The following is a 6,000-nucleotide window of genomic DNA, read 5'->3' as shown; positions in this document are numbered from 1 at the left end:
AGCCAGGAAACATTAATCAATTTTAGTGTTTTAGGTTTCTTTAAATGACTTCATCACATGCTACATATTAGGTCAAGTTTTAAGATCAGTAGGCCCCCTTAAGTGATAAGATTGGAGGCCACTGGTTCACCTAATGCAACTTTATCTTCATTTTCTATTTATTGACTTATTTGTTTGTGTCTTTGTCAGAGAATTAAGAAGACTGGTCTATCTAAAACTTGCTCATCAAGCAACTTGCTCATCACAAGCTTCTCTAAATGGAGGGTACATCAAAAGACATTTATTTGAACATATTTATTTGGAGAAAAATTCTCTTTGGGAATTTGTAAATCATTAGATTTAGGTGCTAGGTATCTTGGGAATCTTAATTTTGGGAGTAAAATTTTCCATTTCTTGAAAAGAATTTGGCGAATATGCACAAATTATTTGTGATTTCACACATGGACGAAAAATGCAAAATGCACTAAATTATCTCAAATGTTTTCTTGGCATGGAGACAGAAATCTAGATTTGTTTAAGCATATGGAGTACGACGAGAACTATTCATCTCCATTGCAATTATTCATATTATTCCTTCCTTTCACCATGATTCCTAATCACATTCAGGAGCTCAAGGCAAAGGGACAAAACTTGGTTAAGAGACATTTTTATGTGATTACGGTGGGAGTAATATGCCTTAGGAAGGGGAGAAGACAGAAGAGGTCTTGTCTGGGAAGTTCAGTAACTGAGAATGGAATACTGAATGCAGATTTTTTCCTAGAGCAAGTCATATCCATATAAACTATGTAAGTTATTTTCTAGCCTGCTTCTACTTTTTTATATACTGCCATGACCTGCAGTTTGTGTCAGGGCAGAAGAATTTTTAAAAACACTTGGTGTTCAAGACCTTATTCTTGAATTCTTACTGCTCTGCCTCGAACCTGACATACCTTATCTCTCTTTTTGAAACAGTTTTCTGTATTGGTTCCTCTTTCTAATGTTGGACTGTAGATATTCAGATTCCTCTTACTCCACCATTTTTATTTCAGTTTGTTCTCTATACTTCCAACTTTAAAAACATTTTTTTTTTACCTTGGATGTCTGCTTTTGGTTTAATTATTCCATGAACAACTCTGTGAGTAATGATGTTTGTTTGCTTGTTTTGGTCAGGACTGAAGCCATGTCTCACTGTGTGTTGCACACACAGACAGTTCCATGGGCAAGGCCTGGCCCTGAGCTAGGCCCAGGAATGGATTGTGCAGTGGTTTTAAAGCCGCCACAAGCCATTAACAGTCTGGGTTGGCAAAAACTTGTTCCAAGAGATGAGGCACACCCATGCTCTTACTTTCACATGTTAACAATTATTTGCAGAGGAAACTTGCCCTAAGATGTGGTGCAAATAATGCTAATCTATATCAGTCTTGGAAAAAATAACTCTAGTTGTACACTGGACTGAATATAGGTCAGTTGTCTGAACTTTGGCATTAAGACAATTGACAATTGAGGATTCAGACAATTTGAAAATGGAGCAAATTCCAAACTCTAAATTATTATTTTCTGAGCTAAAAATTAAGATGCATATTAAAGCACTTCCCTGATTGATATGAGGAAGTGACATTGATTCTAGGAGAAAGAGAAGACCATCTTCTAGAGGCACTGGATATGCTAAGTGCTTAGATGTACATGTGGTATAACTTTAGCATTCATGACCTTAATTTCTACAGTTTTCTGCCAGAGTCAGTGACTATCCATCACATATAGTAATTAAAAGTTTTAAATAATATGCTGGAGAGAATCACCCAGCTCTGAAGAGTCTGGGCCATTTCCCAGTCTGGGCAGCTTAAGTACCCACGAGAAAATAAGTTCTACGAGGACACAAACTGATTCTTTTTCATGATTTTATCCCTGGCACCCATCACAGTGTTTAACATGATAAATATCTGCTGAATAAAAAAGAATTCTGACATTGCTGCTTATTGCTTATCACCATATAATTCTTGTTAAGTAATAAACTCTCTGTTGTAAAAATGACCACAAGGTAAGGGGTAAAACTTGCTAAAATCAATTGACTTTTGTTGTGAAATTGCTCAGGAAACACTGAAGATTTTTCATGAAAATGTGGCAAGTTTACATTTTAGGCTTTCTGTATTTATACAATATTTATGACTTTGTCATAATTTATTTGAGAAGTTTTCTCTGGATGCCTCCTTTGTGTTAGGTATTATGCTAGGATATGGAGAAATAGTGGTGAGAGCATTGAATGTCTGCCATACTCCAAAAATCAGCAAGTCATGGATTTCTTCTCAGCTTAAGTTGACACTTGAAGGTTGTGTTAGTGTGTGTGTTGGGTTGGGGTTGGAGAGTGGGGTGTGGGTAAAGCTGGCAAACAGGAAAGCCTTGGCAAATATTGCAGTTATCTGTTTAAACATGCTAGGTGCTAGATGCACATGGGTTACTAGTTAGATTTAATTTCTAGATAGCACAGGTTATACTGCATTTCTGAGTTAAGGCTTGTGGAAGCCAAGTAAAAAGTCCCTTTCTTCCTTCAGAGAAGGATGGGAGAAGAAAGAGGAGAAAAAAAGGAAGGGAAGACAGGAAGAGGTGAGGGATTCAGTGGAGACGAGGGAAGAAAACAACAGAGAAGGGGGAGGAAAAGAAAAGAGGGTGAATAATTTATTTCTAGAGGTCAAAACTCCCACACTCTTTATTTTGTTAACATTGTTAAAACTTTTCCATTGTGCTAAATGAATTGATATTACAGTTGACCATTGATCTGGGCAAAGTCAGAAGTCCAAGTAAAACAAGACTTTTTTTGCATTTATTTTAAATTTTTATATTTGTTTGAAACATGTCGCACTCTGTCACCCAGACAGGAGTGCAGTGACATGATCTCGACTCCCTGAAACCTCTGTCTCCCGGGCTCAGGCAATCGTCCCATCTCAGCCTACCACATAGCTGGGACCACAGGCTGTGTCACCATGCCCGGCTAATTTTTCTAATTTTTGTAGCGATGGGGTTTCACCATTTGCCTAGGCTGGTCTCCAACTCCTGGGTTCAAGCAATCCACTCACTTTGGCCTCCCAATGTGCTGGGATTACAGGCATGAGCCATCACACTCCTGTGTTTTCTGCATTGTTATTCCTCAGAATTGCTTCTTTTTCTCTTCGTCTTTCTCAGTTTAGTGCACAGTAAACTTTTCCTCAAACTTTGCAAAAAGCAGGGCACCCACCAGGCTGCATCTCGTCACAGGGGAGGCCTTTTGCCCTTGTCCCTTGCCTTGTCTCCACGTCTCAGGAGCAGCCACCTTCCAAGAGGCCTCCACTCTACCTCTCTGGCTTCTCCAGGGATCCCCCAAACCTCCACAGCAAAATGAGCTCATGTCTGTGTTTTGAAATGGAAAAGAACAATTATTCCTTGCCTTCCTTATTCTTCCTCTGACTCCAAACAACCAGAAGAAATCCATACAATTTTTAAAAAAACAAATAATCTGCATAAACAAGGTACAACAGCAGCTGAAATATCAGCTTCTTAGAACTTTCAGTGCATGATCTACCAGGCTGGGAAATCCACCTGATGACTAGGTCTATGTGTGTAACCAGTAAGAAAGCAGGCATAACATGTTGAAGCTACTATTTCCAGGGAGAATGGGGAACAACAAAGAGGCTGCAGTTTCTACCCAGTGAAGAGTCATTTGGGGTAGGCACAAAATAAAAGTTGCTATTTTATCAAAAAGTCAAGGGCTTGTATATGTAGAAGTCTGCACATGACACTTTGAAATGTGGGTTATAGTGGTGACCAGTTTCATTTTGCAGAGTATGTGGAAAGAGAGTAAGATTTCCTAAAACTCAGCATCACATGGAACTCTGCAGTAGCCAGAGACTAGCTACAAAGATGCTTTATGTAGCATCTGGTGCCTCTCTGCCATTTGTGGAAATGTTGAGATACTCCCTTATAGCTTGGTAGGTAGGTACTGTCCTGAGCCTGAACATTTCCATCATTCTAACACTGTAGCCCCCTCCACAGGACCTTTCTCTGAATTCCCTGAAGACCCAGAATATAAAGAAAGTACATCCAGATTAACAAGGGGCACTCAGAATAGGGCTTCAGCTCCATGGCCTATGTCCCATTGTTGCCTGAGCTATACTGATTGTAAAATATATTTGAAAGTTATCCTGAAAATAATTATTCCAACACAGATGGCTTGACCAAACTATACACAGAAGATACAATAAGAGTTAGAAGAAAAAGAAGCAGAGTTATTTCAGATGAAACTAGGATCATTTCCCAAAGTAATAGCTCTCACCATTTCCCATCCTTAAGGAAAGATGATGAGGTAATTCCAGGGCCAGATTGCATATTATTTGATGTCTTTTAATAGTAAATGATACTACAGATATATACAGACATAGGTAAAAATAAACATATTTTTGATATGTGAAATGTAAACAGAATTTGTATAAATCAAATTATGTTTTTAATGTAAGAGAAAGAGTCCTTTTCTAGGAAGGTATTGTGTCTTGCTTATATTGTGAGCCTCAGCACCCAGGACAGTGCCTGAAATGCAGGTGCTCAATACTTTTTTTAAAAGTTAATTAATGGATGCATATTCTTGTGGATCAACTAGGACTTTAAAAAACTTTCCTTCAATGCTTTCGACCCTTGTATTTGAGTATAATTTGCTCAGATTGTGAGAAGCAGAGGATGTTGTTATTAGGCTGCAGGCATTGTGTCTGATCTGAGCCTTCACTACTGACATACTAAAAAGTGTTACCATTTACCATTTGACATTCACAGCAACATGCTGAGCATCTTGAGCAGAATGGCGACCACAAAGATGACATGGAGTGAAGTCTGACCTAAAGACCTAAAATAGTTTATATTTATATGTTATATACTGATTGAGGTGGTGAAGAGTGAAGTAGTGGTGTAACAGTAATCAAAGAAAATCATAGAATTCCATAGTTTTCAACACATCTGAGATCTCACCCCTTTACTAGAACTTGGATATCAGATTCTCTTCAGGTACAAAGAAATTCCTTTAAATTGCTTTGGGATGAGGAAAATCCAGTAAATACAAAGGAAAAACTTCTGAAAGACAATTTTTGGGTGCATCTTTCTTTCAAATTGCAGCCATTAGTTAGGGAAGGAAACAAATTCCATGGATACATCCAGCCTGCTTCTTGTCCCAGCCTTATTTCTGACCGGTCACAATCAAGTTAGGGAAAGTTTTATTTTGCTAATAACAATGTGATCTCCTTCCCGGTCTCTATTCCCCAAACAACAAGCCCTAAGATTCCCAGATCTATGCTGACCTCCAGTGTCTCCTTGAGCTTCAAAATTTTACAAGGCCATGATTTCAAGCATGATTCCAAACAAAATTTTGACGGATAGGAATTCTGAAGTCTTAACAGAATCTTTTCCTAAATTAAACAATACTTATAAATGCAAAGTAGTCATCCTTAAAATAATTCATGCTCCAATTGAAAAAAAAACTCACATTGCATTTCTTAAAGTGAGCCATACCTCAAGAAGAGAAGAGCTTGTTACATGCTATTCACACTTCTCCACTCCGTATTCTGGCCCTGAGTTGGACAGTAGTGAAGAAGTGTTTTTTTTTTTTTTCTCTTTCCTCAAAAAATCCAATAACATATGCCACTTTCTGTTATGATTTTGCTAGCACCATTGACTAACTACCTGAGCACCAGCTGTGACTTCCATTAAGAATCTCTTTTTGGATGTAACTAGTGAGCATGAGTCCAAATGAAATTACCTTTATTTGCTGTTTCCTGCCCTCTAACCAAATGTTCTGACCACATGTTTGGCTTAGAAAGGAGAAGCTGTTGCTTCACTCCCTAAAAGCCAGTTTTTGCTCGAATGATAAGTGTTCCCAAGGCCCTGGGTGGCGGAACTGTTTGCCAGGTGTCACGTGCATGGCCATTATTTCCTTTCCAGGGATGTAATGCAATCTTAGCCTTTGAGTCATGAACCTTTTTTGAAACAACATTTTGAAATATAAGGAAA

Source organism: Trachypithecus francoisi, unplaced genomic scaffold (assembly GCF_009764315.1).
Source record: "Trachypithecus francoisi isolate TF-2019V2 unplaced genomic scaffold, Tfra_2.0 Contig00586, whole genome shotgun sequence".
Lineage (NCBI taxonomy): Eukaryota > Metazoa > Chordata > Mammalia > Primates > Cercopithecidae > Trachypithecus > Trachypithecus francoisi.
Note: the sequence above shows the minus strand (reverse complement) of the source record.